The sequence below is a fragment of the Carcharodon carcharias genome, chromosome 4 (genome assembly GCF_017639515.1).
Source record: "Carcharodon carcharias isolate sCarCar2 chromosome 4, sCarCar2.pri, whole genome shotgun sequence".
In the NCBI taxonomy this organism is placed as follows: domain Eukaryota; kingdom Metazoa; phylum Chordata; class Chondrichthyes; order Lamniformes; family Lamnidae; genus Carcharodon; species Carcharodon carcharias.
Window position 1 is genome coordinate 97,022,729 of NC_054470.1, and position 14,183 is coordinate 97,036,911.

The window sequence follows — 14,183 nt, forward strand, 5'->3', positions numbered from 1 at the left end:
ACCTTACTGTCTTCTGTATTATATCAAACTTTACCAAGTTACCATTGTTAAATATATGCAGTACTTTTTAAAGGAAATTGCTATTGTTTTTAAAATTGTGTTTTTATTAGACTGCCCAATTGCACTGCTTCATGGCAGATTTTATATTCAATGATTTGCAAATGAGTTCAAGTAGAAACCCAATGGCAAGTGAGAGGGTGGAACACTTCAAAATGAGCACAGTGTTGGGCCAGAATTACAAGTTGTGGCTTAAATGGAAACTCTACCCATGTTTTTTTTTAAGCAGAAGAGGTCACGGGCATATCAAGATGACAATATGTTACTGTTCCCTGTGCCCAGAAATAGGCTACAGGCTTATCCCTCATTCATTATGCCCAGCTTGTGTTTTTCTTAAAAATATTGAAGAGTTTGAATTTGAGATTAATACAAGGGATTACAATACTGAGGGAAGTAATTTCTTTCAGTATTGGCACCCAGACTTTGAGCATTCCAATATCAGTCACAGCACAACCAACTGCAGAGCAAAGCTGCTTTTACTCTTCAGCATCAATATAGAGTCAATATGTGTAAAATTACAGTTTTAGATTGTGGCTTTGCATTTAGGTGAATATTGGTTAAAACTACCCAACCTCAACTCTCACTGCCATCATACAGAGGGCAGGGGACACAACCCATCAACCTGGACTAACTTATATCACAAAGGAAAAGGAAAATATTGTAATCCAACCCTAGATGTTAAAAAAAAATCAACTTAGGCTATCAGTGCAAATGCCAATTACAAGCATGCTTCAGCTCACTAATGTACACATCACTGCAATGATGATACCACAATCAAAATCAATCATGGAATTCTTGCAGATTTGTGTACTGACCATAACTACCTCAAAAGGAACTAATAAAGGAACTCAGGCAATGAACTAGAGAAAATCTAAGGAGTCAAAAATTATATCTCAGATATCTGGCATAGGGATTTTCTAATTTAAGACAGTTTCTATAGAGGTAGAATGGCTGAGAATTTAGATATGTTTATTAGTAACATTGCATATCCTTCTTAATGAATGGCATTCACACAAGAGAATTAACAAAAGTGATGTTATTAATACTGGAGGAAAAAGAGAAATAACCTGAAATTACTAATGAATTCAATATATAAAATGTTAGGTTGTTACTACATCATCTCTCAAAACACTAAGGATCAACCAAGTTACATATGCTCAGTACCAACATTTGATCTAGCCCACCTACCTTCAATATCAATAACCAATAAATTGCACTTGGTTATTAATTCAAATATTGGTGAAATTATAACACATTTTAAATGTTTTATTAAAACTTTAAATTGAAACTTAAATAATGCTTAAACCTAGAATGTTTATAGTTCTTGTGCATAACTTTAATTTGTGGGATATTCCAACACTATAAACAAAAGCAAAATACTACAGATGCTAGAAATCTGAAATAAAAACACAAAAATGCTGGAAAAAAATCAGCAGGTCTGGCAGCATCTGTAGAGAGAGAAACAGAGTCAATGTTTCATGTTCATCTGACTCTTCTTCAGAGCTATAAGGAATGCCCACTAGGTTTGAATATAGCACCACATACTTAAAAAAAAATCAAATATTTCCAATGTCACTAACCCAATTTGGTATCAATGTTACTAAACAACATTATAAAAACTTTAGATTATCTCATGGTAAACAACAAAATGAGACAACAATGCAACATGCTGAACTACACAGCAGTCAACAAGTGAAATATTGGGTTTCAAACTTAAACAGATAACAGAGACTACACTATGAAAACTGATGCAATCAAAATAGCAGGCCATTCGTCCTTCTAAGAGGAAACAACACGGGAAGAAAAATCAATTTGTTCCAGTTAAGTTTTGGAGGAAAGGAATTGCCTTTGAAAAATGGTTGGCTTTCCAAGCTGATGCTCTGCAGTTTCGCAGAGCAGCCTGAAAGACATCTGCAGACTTTTCAGATACTTTAATCAAGATCCATCAACTGATCAATTCTTTATTGTGTAATGATACTATCTAGTTATTTTTAAATTTAAATCATTGTGAATCTTGTTAAATCACCCTGCACTTAAATAAACCCTCTAATTGAATGTACAATAGGGGGGGTGGGACAAATGTGTCAAGTTCAAATAAAATACATCAAGAACTAAGTCAGTTGAAAAACAAAATACCTCCAATATTCAATCTCCAAGCGCCAGATCTGAGCTGTGCTGATTTAGCTATTTCAAAGGGGAAAAAAGGGACTTGGCACATAAACTTGCAACATTGACCGCGTGCTTGCTGTGGATATCAAGTGCCATAAATGGAAAGCAATACTCATCTTTCACTTGGAGATGCCATCTTAATGCAAAAAAAAGCATAATGATGTTTACAACTATAACCAAAGTGACATTATTTCAGCATTATTTTTAGTAACTGAATGTAATTAGGTCATTTTTACATACATACAAACATATGAATTAGGAGCAGAGGTAGGCCATTCGGCCCCTCAAGCGTGCTCTGCCATTCAACAAGATGATGGATGATCTGACTGTGGCCTCAACTCCACTTTCCTTCCTACCCCCTACCCCCCCTTGACTCCATTGTCAATCAGAATCCATCTGACTCAGCCTTGAAAATATTCAATGATCCTGCCTCCACTGCTCTCTGGGAACAGAGTTCCACAAACTTATGATCCTCAGAGAAAATGTTTCTCTTCATCTCTTAAATGGGAGCTCCCTTATTTTTAAACTGTGTCACCTAGTTCTAGTCTCTCCCACAGTCTCCTTTCAGTATCCACCCTATCAAGACCTTCAGGATCTTACATGTTTCAATCAAGTCACCTCTCATTCTCCTAAACTTCAATGGATGCAGGCCCAACCTTTCCTCAAAATATAACCCCCTCATCCCAAGACACAGTCTTTGAACTGATTCCAATGAAGTTATGCCCTTCCTTAAATAAGGAGATCAAAACTGTACATAGTACTCTAGATGTGGCTACACCAATACCCTACAGAATTGTAGCAAAACATAGCTACTTTTATATTCCATTCTCCTTGCAATAAATGATAACATTTCATTTGCCTTCCTAATCACTTGCTGTACTTGCATACTACTTCTTGTGATGCATGTATCAGGTCACCCAGATCCATCTGTACCTCAGAGCTCTGCAAACTCTCCCCATTTAAATAATATGTTGCTTTTTTATTCTTCCTGCCAAAGTGGACAAGTTCAAATTTTCCCACATTGTACTCCACCTGCCAAGTTTTTGCCCGCTCGCTTAACTTATCTATATCCTTTTGCAAACCCCTTATGTCCTCTTCACAACTTAACTTTCCTACCTGTCTTTGTGTCATTGGCTAATTTAGTGACCATACATTTAGTCCTATAATCCAAGTCATTAATACCTGGTGTACTTCTACCAATCAATTTGGCTCTTCAATAACAATTCCCCCTCCAATATAGTTTTTTAAATTAAGATTGAAACTGATGCATTCATGATGGGCAACTCCTGAAAAGGATTCAAACACAACTATGGGCAAATTATTCATGAAACGTAAAAACTGTGAAGCAGGTTTCAAATATGTGGACCAGAACAGAGGCGCCAGCTGGCGATTTTTGGTAGTTAATAATCAGATAGGAACCTGAAATCACAATAAAAACAAAAATTAGATACGACTCAGTTTTTGTAGATTAATCTCAATGATTCCAATACTCTCCTGACCAGCCTCCCATTCTACATAAACTTGAAGCTCATCAAAACGAGGAACATTAGAAACAAGTGTTGGCAGTTTAGCCCCTTGATCGTGTTCCAACATTCAAAGAGATCGTGGTCGATCTGCACCCCAACTCCATATACATGCCCCTAGCTCAGATCTCTGAATACCTTTGGCTAAGAAAGATTTCAGATGTAAAATTAACAATTGATCGAGCATCAATCATGCTTTGCAAAAGTTCTTGGTGACCATGTGACATCCTCACTGAACCTGACAGAATGAATTAATGAGGACCAAGCAGGGAAATAGTGCAATGATGTAAATAAAGGACCAAACAACAAGAGTTGGTTCTGGACCTCATTGAACCAAAGACACAAACAAGTCAAAGCATTACACAGGTGCTATAAATCTGGTAAATACTGGTTGACTTCGGTGAGCAGCATCCAGAAAAGAAAAACAGTATGTTGCTCATCACTATCAGGGCAAATGACAGGTTGAGGAGAGAAATCAAGAGTGGTGTCATGGCTTTGTGAACAGCACAAATGCCTCTTCTCCAGAAACTGGGTGAACTATCATCTTGAGATGCCAATGTCAATATTATATATGAGGTTACTGTACAATATTTACCTGGCTTAGCGACACCAGCTGCAATAACTCTGGCAGGATCGGGCACGATCTATATATATAAAAAATAGTGGAGGTTCAAGTTTTACATGTTGCCTTCATGCTGGACCTACACCAGATGATGAGCAACTTCATGATAGAACACCCACATAGTTCATGCTATGAGGCCTCTGTCCAAAATTACATGTCAGTTACTAGAAATGAGCCACGGGATGTACATCATTACTAGAACTGGGACACCTGGGGAGAAATTTGAAGAGACTTCAAAAGACTCGAAATATTCAGCTCAGCCCCTCGGACCAAATAGGAAACTAAGGAGCTGGGTAATAACAGCAAAGTCTCACACAAAATATAATGGTATCTGTCTTCCTCAAACATTATCTAAATGAAGGTCTGGTAGACTTTGATGTATTGGACCCAAACAAACAGCATTCTGTCCTGTCCATCAGACATGATGAGAAGGAAGTGACTTAAATAATCAATACTTCTAGTTAGATGTGAAGTTAGCAGGCAATCTATAACATGCGGAACATTGGGTCAGTTGAGTATTCCACAATAATTTAAAACTTTTCCTGACCCATCAACCCCTTTTGTGTAGTACAAGTAAATGTGAAAGAACTCAGGTCAACACTGTACAAGATTTTAACAGACTTAAGGTCAGCACTGTTGATCTCAAGAATCACAACTCTTATGTTAGCAAACTCGAATGAAGCACCTCTTTCTTTGTTAAGTCCACAGAATTGTTAAAGCACAGAAGTAATTTTGGTCAGGGGCCTCATAGCATGAAGTATGAAGGCGTTCGATCATGAAGTTGCTCATAATCCAGAATAGGTCCAGATGAAGGCAACATGTAAAATTTTAATCTCCATCTTCATAAATGTTTTGTTTAGCTCATGCCTGATCCTTTGGTGATATTACAATTTGCATCACTAAAAGCCAAGTGAATGTTGTACTGGCCCAGCATGTCTGCACCGGCTCTCTGAATGAGGAATTCACTTAGTGCCATTCTCCTGCCTTCTCCCTGTAGCTCTGCATATTCTTCCTTTTCAGATAATAGTCTAATTCCCTTTTGAATGCTTCAATTGAACCTGTCTCCACCCCACTCTCATGCAGCGCATTCCGGACCTTAACTAAGTATTTCCTCATGTCATTTTTGCTTCTTTTACCAATTACGTTAAATTTGTGTCCTCTCGTTCTTGATCCTTCCACAAGTGGGAATAATGTCTCCTTATCTACTCTGTCCAGGCCCCTCATGATTTTGAATGCCTCTATCAAATCTCTTCTCAGCCTTTTTTCCCTTCAAGAAAAACAGTCCTAACTTCTCCAATCTATCTTCATAACTTAACTTCCTCATCCCTGGAACCATTCTTGTGAATGTTTTCTGCACTCTGTCCACTGACTTCACATCGTTCCTAAAGTGTGGTGCCCAGAAATGGATGCAGTGCTCCAGATGAGGTTGAACTAGTGTCTTTATACAAGTTCAACATAACCACCATGCTCTTGTACTCTATGCCCCTATTAATAAAGATCAGGATACTGTCACCCGTAACTTCCACGCTCCCCAGCGTCGGATTTGAGGGGTACCCAAAGATGCGCCGGGAATCCTTCTGGCAAGTTCCCAGGCAAGGGTTTGCACAGCAATTGCCCAGAAGCGCTAACGTCCTCTGAACAATTGCGCTGCGCTGGGAACCATCCAAAAATACGATTTAAATTGCAAATTTCGGATGGTTCAGCCAGGATTATACTAATAGTTATCCAGAAAAATTTAGGAGCAAAACCTCTTCACACCCCATCCTGCCCATCCACCCAACCCCCGAGAACCCCATCTCACCCCCAGACCAACCTCACCCCCTACCCCGACATTGGACCACCCTCCCCCCACCCCCCCAACCCACCCTGATCCTCACCCTCGTCCCCCACAATCTCCGGACCCCCTGAACTCCGGGAGCCCCCCCACCCCTCTGACCTCTGGGTCCCCCAAACTTCCACCCCCCACCCCCCCAGAAGCCATCCTGAGCCCTTGATCTCACCCCGCCCTCCAGAGCCCCTTTGTTGGGGCCTGTGAGGATTCTTTTGATACAGACCCCAAGAAGCTCCGGTGAACGGAAGCGGCATCACAATTTCAAGACCAGGTAACCATGCATTTATTTCTAATTTCTGTGGGCCAGCACTTTCTGACGCTAGTTGGAAGCTACGGCCCTGTATGTTTTATTAACCACTGTCTCAAGCTGTACTGCCAGCTTCAGTAACTTATGTGCACATACACCCAGGTCCCTCTATCCTGCAACCCCTTTAGAATTGTGCGATTTATTTTATATTGTTGCTCCATGTTCTTTCTATCAAAATGAATCACTTCACATTTCTCTCCATTGAACTTCATCTGACAGCTGTCTGCGCATTCCACCAACTTGTCTATGTCCTTTTGAAGTTCTGCACGACCCTCCTCACAGGTCACAATGCTTCCAAGGTTTTGTATCATCCGCAAACTTTGAAATTGTGCCCTGCACACCAACGTCTAGGTCATGAAAAAGCAACGGTCCCAACCCAAAAACCATCCATTAACCACTACTCTCTGCTTTCTGTCACTCAGCCAATTTCCTCTGCATGTTGCTACTGCCCCTTTTATTCAATGGGGAATAACTGTGCTCACAAGCTTCTCGTGTGGCACTGTATCAAATGCCGTTTGGAAGACCATGTAAACCACTTCAACCGCACTGCCCTCATCAGCCCTCGCTGTTACCTCTTCAACAATCTCCAGCAAGTTAAATACAATTTTCCCCTAAGAAATTCATGCTGGCTTTTAATTAACCTGGATTTATCCAGGTGACTATTAATTTCATCCTAAATTATCGCATCTAGAAGTTCCCTCACCACCTAAGTTAAATTGACTGGACTGTAGCTGCTGGGCTTATCTTTACACCTTTTTAGAAGCCAACAGATAGTGTGTAATGTTTGCAATTCTCCAGTCCTCTGGCACCATCCCTGAGTCTAAAGGAAGAATGAAAAATTATGGTGAGTGCCTCCACAACTTTCACTCTCATTTCCCTCAACATCCTTGCATACATCTCATTCAGTCCTGGCGCTTTATCCATTTTAAGTACAGACAGCATATCCAATAACTCCTCGTCAATTTTTAAATCCTTCTAGTGTGTGAATTCCCAGTTTCAACATGAACTGGGTAGCATCTTTTCCTTGGTAAAGGGAGATGCAAAATATTCATTTAATATCTCAGACATGCCTCCCCGTCTTCATGCGTAAAACGCCTTTTTGGTCCCTAATTGGCCCTGCTCTTTCTTTTACCACCTTTCACTCTTTACATGCCTAAGGAAGACTTTGGGTTTCCCTTTTACGTTGGCTGCCAGTCTCTTTTCGTACTTCCTCTTTGCTTCTCTCATTTGCTTTTTCACCGCCCCTCTGAACATTCTATATTCAGCTTGGTTTTCAATTGTATTTTCATATAAAGGAAATATAATCTGTCATAAAGGAAATATAATCTGGCACCTGATCTTATTTGTCATCCCGTGGTTTTGGGCACAAAATGGATGAGCAGTAAGTTTTTAACACTGCTCATGACGTTCAAGGTCTCCTGTTGTATGAAGATATATTTGAAACAAGTTTGAGAAACAAATATAAAAACAGAATTACTGGAAAAACTCAGCAGGTCTGGCAGCATCGGCGGAGCAGAAAAGAGTTGACGTTTCGAGTCCTCATGACCCTTCAACAGAACTGTTGAACTGTTGAAGTTCTGTTGAAGGGTCATGAGGACTCGAAACGTCAACTCCGTTCTTCTCCGCCGATGCTGCCAGACCTGCTGAGTTTTTCCAGGTAATTCTGTTTTTGTTTTGGATTTCCAGCATCCGCTGTTTTTTGTTTTTATATTTGAGAAACAAATATGTTTTGGTAATTATCACAATGCGCAAATGTCATTGCTAATTTTCTCAGTGTATTAGATTATCTTCAAAACAAAAAGAAAATAAAAACTTGCATTTATAAAGAGCTTTTCATGACCACTGGACATCTCAAAGCATTTTACAGCCAATGCAGTACTTTTTGAAGTATGTTCACTGTTGTAATGTAGGAAAATTTATTATATTCTTCCTGAAAAATATAAATTTTATTTATATCTGCAGTAAAATGTAGTGAGATCACACCTCCAAATTCTCTGGATGTTTGGTAGCCTGGGGATGCCTCCGAGCATGTTCCCTGGAAATTTGTCATGTTTGATACTGTATTTTACAAGATTTTGCAATATACCCACTTTTAAAACTGCCAAACATATGATGTCTTGCTTCAAAACGGACAAGATGATGCATTTATAATCAAAACATTATAGAGCAGAATGTCTCAGCAACACCCTCCCCCACCCCCAACGCCATACATATTATCCACTTCTGAAGTAACAGCAACACTGGAAACCAATCCAGCCACGAGACAGGTGGTGCCAGGCTTTCTGCCCAGAAAGTGGTAACAGCCTTGAATACAATCATCCACCCACTTTACTTGCTGCTGCTTCTTGTCACTGGCATTCCTTGGGGATTTATCCATCATTTATACATCATACAAACAGTTATCAAAACATTCAAATTTTGTGCTAATAGCTACCCTAACAACTAATTTAAGATAATCAGTCAAGCTCATAACATGGCTCAATTACACTTGCTCGAAGTGACATATATTCATATGCAGAGGCCATTCTCTATAAACAAAAGGAATATGTTCAAGCCTTGCACCTTCTTCAAATTACCTGGGAGCTTGACGAGCCAATAGTTTCCCGTTCCTTTCTCCATGGCAACATCACAGCCAATAAGAGTCAAGTTTCCAACCTTTTCTCCTGAGATCATTTGAAATTTGGCATTCTTGCCTTTGTCCTGATGAATGCAAGGCAAAAAGGTTTCACCAACATCTCTCTTTTTTCAGCAAAATGCAAACCTGCTTCACCCAAGTGGGAAACATGAGGCTCTGCCACCATTTACAAAGTCAAAATGATGCTTCATTTGTAAATGTTTTTGGTGAGAGATAAAATAGGGGAAAAACACTATTGTGTCTGATTTAAATGGGGAAGATGCTTCTGGTAAGAATTTCTAATTGCGCCAAAAGGAGTGCATTATCTGAATATGAGGTTAAATATGACCTTTTTTTTATTCGTTCATGGGATGTGAGCATCGCCGGCTAAGCGAGCATTTATTGTCCATCCCTAATTGCCCTTGTTCACAGGGCATTTTAAGAGTCAACCACATTGCTGTGGGTCTGAAGTCACATGGATGGCAGACTTCCTTCCATTACTAAACCAGATAGTATTTTTACGACAATAGTTTCATGGTCATTATCAGGCTTTTAATTCCAGGTTTTTTAATGAATTCGAATTTCACCATCTGCCGTGGTGCAATTCGAACCCGGGTCCCCAGAGCATTATCCTGGATCTCTGGAATTGTCCAGTGACAATACCACTATGCCACCACCTCTCCTGTTTACAATAACAGTTTTAACTCAGTCCTTCTGTCAGCTGAAATTTAAATCAAGTAGAGTTTCCCAAGTCAAAAATTTGAGTTCAAGTAATCCCAGCGATTCGAACGATAACTATCTTTATTTTTGAACCATTAAATTCATGTCTCATTGGAATAAAGTGATAGCCTATCTGATCCATGTTTTATACCAATTATTTGGAAACTGAGATACCAAGAACTTTCCCCTGATGAACCAAACGGTTTAAATAGCTGCCATATTAAATCGAGGGGAACGTGGCTACAAAACGCCTGTGCAGTCATTCCAGTTTTGCTGGTCTCAATCCACTATAATGATATAAACTGGTGCACTGGGAATTGGACTAATATTACAGAAGCTTTTCCACTGGAAAATAAATGCTTAATGTGGGAGCTTTGTGTCATGAGCCAGTGACCACAATGAACAGGATAGACATTACCAAATTTACAAAGTCCTTTATAGAGTGTAAAGCCTTATCACATCTGTCTCAGGTGAATTCAAGCCTGGTTACAGAGGAGGGGGAAATATATAAAATTTATGTAGGATCAGGGAGCTCAGAGAGAGAGAGAGAGAGAGAGAGGGAGGAAATGGGAACATTTAAAGAAAGCAAAATACTGTGATGTTGGAAATCTGAAACAAAAAAAAAAGTAGCTGGAAAAACTCAGCAGTCCTGACAGCATCTGCAGAGAGGAATACAGTTAACGTTTCGAGTCCGTTTAACTCTTCATCAGAACGAAGGAAATATGGAAATGAGGTGAAATATAAGCTATTTGAGGGGGTGAGACAGGTAGAGCTGGGTAGAGGGCCAGTGATAGGTAGAGGCAAAGAAGAGATTGCCAAAGATGTCATAGACAAAAGGACAAAGGGGTGATGACGGTGGTGATATTAGCTAAGGAATGTGCTAATGGTGACATTAAGGGTAGAAAGCAGCACGAGCGAATGACAGATAGCTCTAGTGGGGGTGGGGTGGGGGGGAAGGGATCGAAATGAGGTAAAAGGTGGAGATAAAACAATGGATGGAAATAAATTTTAAAATAATAGAAATAGTTGGGGAAATATATATATAATATAAAATATAAATTATTAGAAAAAAGGGGGATCGGAAAAGGGGGTGGGATGGAGGAGAGAGTTCATGATCTGGAACATGATCTGAGTTCAGATCGTGAACTCTCTTCCTCCATCCCCACCCCCTTTCCGATCCCCCTTTTTTCTAATAACTTATAATTTTTAAAAATATATATATTTTTTATTTCCCACCTATTTCCATTTTAAAATTTATTTCCATCCATTGTTTTATCTTCATCTTTTACCTCATTTCAATGCCTTCCCCCTACTCCACCCCCACTAGGGCTGTCACTCGGACTCAAAACATTGACTCTGTTTCTCTCTCCACAGATGCTGCCAGATTTGCTGAGTTTTCCCAGCATTCAGATTTCCAGCATCAGCAATATTTTGCTTTTACCTCCTGAATTCTCTATTGGATTCTGCAGTTTGCCAGGCCCTGATGCCCTATGTCTATCTACATGCTGTATGTGGGGAGAAGGGGTACACAGTGGCTCATTCCAGTGAAGACAGGGTACAGAAATACTTCTTGAAGTGGCAAATGGCCTCATTATCTATTTCCTGAGGTTCCCCTCTGCTATCCCATCCAAAATCAGGAGGAATTAGTGGAAGAAAGTCCAACCCAAGTGAATTACCAATGAATGTAACAATGCAGCTTTATTTTGCACCTTTCACTATCCAAACATAATGAACAGTTCTATAGTACTTGGCAACAACTGTCAAAAAAACATTGCAGGAACTCCAAAGTAAATGGAGGCAGGCAACCACCGAGTCATCTCAGCTCAGTCAGATACTACAGTCCCCTTGCTGTAGTCTCCAACCGTTTAAATAATTCAAGAAGTTTACCCTCCACTCCTCTTCTCAGAAGCCCATTCCATGTGTTAGTCACTCAATGCAGAAAGAAAAACATCCTGGCGTCCAGCCGATGTCAACTTTTACCGGTTTGCACCTACGCCCTCTTGTCCCAGAGCGAGCGCTTGAGATTGAACAGTGCCAGTGGCCCACAGTTAAAAGCAGCGGCGAGGGGTCAGGAGTCCAAGTGAATACATTTTAAAATAAGAGTTAAAAAAAATCTAAGTACGAGATCACAGGATACATTGATCACTATTAGCAACACAGGTTAATAAAGTCATAATTTTAAAAAGCAAACAAAGCACTGAGGGTCATTTCTAGAGGGAGAGAATTGAAAAGCAGAGAGTCATGCAGCGGTTCAAGAAGGCAGCTCACCACCTCCTTCTCAAGTGCAATTAGGGATGGACAATAAATGCCAGCCTAGCCAGCTACACTCATCGCGTGACTGAATAGAAAAAATGTTAAACCTGTACAGAATATTGATTAGACCACAGGGAGCACTGTGAACAGTTCTTGTCTCCCACCATATATTGCCAAAGGTGCAGAAAAATATCCAAACTGAGACATTTTACCTATCAGGAAAAGCTTTACAGGCTGGGGCTTTTCTCACTGGAAAATAGAAGACTGGGATGTGACCTGATAGGACTTGCAGTTTATGAAAGGGTTTGATAGGATGGACATAAAGATGATGTTTTAATTTGGGGATGGGGGGAGACCAGGAGAAGGGAATATAAATATAAAAAATAGTCACTAATAAATCCAATAGTCAATTCAGGAGATGTCTTTATCCAAAGAGCAGTTAAAATGCATTTCTCACTCCCACGGGGAGTAGTTGAAGTAAATAGCATAAATGTATTCAAGGGGAAGCATGTTTCCACGAAAGATATAGAAAGATATGTTCATGTAGTTAGATGAAGAGGGATGGGAGAAGTATAAACACTAGAATGGCCCGTTGGTCCAAAATTCCTGTTTCTGTGCTGTGAATAATTTGACAGGCCAGGTTAGAAGCTAAACATCACATCGGGACTCAAACCTCATTATTCACACATTTCACCACAGAAGATCACACACATATACTCTCTTAGAAATGCCTCATTATGCACTCTTAGTTAAGAGCCCAGACATCCATTAGTGTTGAAACAGCTGCGCCCGAGAAAATATTGCTCGATTGACAGCGTTGACTCTCTGATCTATTCTGTCAAGTGCACAAGATTTATTTGCATAAGATAAAGAGGTTACAAGTGGTCTTTCTTGTACCTCTGTCTCAGGTATACAAACAGTATACTATTTAGTTTGGTAGTACAGAACTTGAGTATTGCTGAAATTTAAATCAGGCAGCTCGATTATAATTGGTGAAGACCTGGGGAATGAACCAGAAAATGGCTGTCACTTATTTTGTTTAGCTAAAACATGTTCTGTCTGCAAAGAACAGGGCCCTGTGTATTAATATATGTAGCTTTCAGAACACGCAAATGCACCACATTGCAAGCTCAACTGGCAATCTTAAATTGGTTGTCAGTTTAATTCAGGATTATTTAGCAAGTGTTGTCTAATTGCAGAATCACATCTAATGTTGGACACTGCATTTTGAGTTTTGCAAGCAAGGGCTGGTTGGGCACGGTCTGTACCTTACCCGTTGCAAACAGTGGAAGGGACATACTGTTTGATCCTGGATTAAATTTCAAACAATGCTGGACAAGTAACTGTCAGTCACAATCAATTGATGCGTTCTTCATGAGACCACCTCAAGCAATCAGCATTCTTTTCTCATTCGGTATAAATATGCTGTTTCCCCCGACATTGGTATTTTCTTGCAAATTGTGATGAGTGCAAGGCAAAAAGCTTTGACAAAAAAGCCTCTTTTTTCAGTATACTATTTGTATACCTGAGGTTTCAAGTGCTTGCAGTTTCTGCTTTTGATACTTGAAAGGTTTTGGATGATTGACACTTATATTGGCCTGTAATGAAAGGAGTTTTTTCTGAGAAAGTGAAAAGTTATGAATCAATCATTTTTTAAAAAGCTTTTTTAACTCAGCTTATTGTCACTATAGGGTTCATTGGTTCTGTACAGAGTGTATAGTCGGTGAATGGGTATGGAAGTGCCTTGGCTTGGCATGGAGGATATGAGGGGCCATGGGGAGTGGGTGGAGGGGCATAGCTAGGCATAGAGGGTATAAGGGGTCATGGGAGTTGTTAAGGAGGCATGAGGTGGCATGGATGAGGCATGGGGAGTGTGTGCAGGTGACCGGGCGCAAAGGGCAGGGGCTAGAGGGCCTTACTGTTTTTATTATAACCAGGATGAAGTCCCAGAGCACTGATGCAAGCCTTTGAAACAGTCCGCCTTGGCACCTGGCCGCCCCTGTGGCTGCCTCCGATTTCTTTCCAGGGGTGGTGGACCCAACTCCTGTTAGCACCCATCCCATCTGGAACAGAAGTCTTATATTTAC

General features: G+C 40.1%; 1 protein-coding gene across 3 annotated transcripts in view; it reads right to left on the reverse strand.

Moving 5' to 3' along the window:
* The window catches only part of LOC121277035 (E3 ubiquitin-protein ligase UHRF1-like), a 158,194-nt gene that overhangs the window by 117,505 nt on the left and 26,506 nt on the right, over positions 1-14,183 (reverse strand). The gene's annotated exons all lie outside the window — the stretch shown is intronic.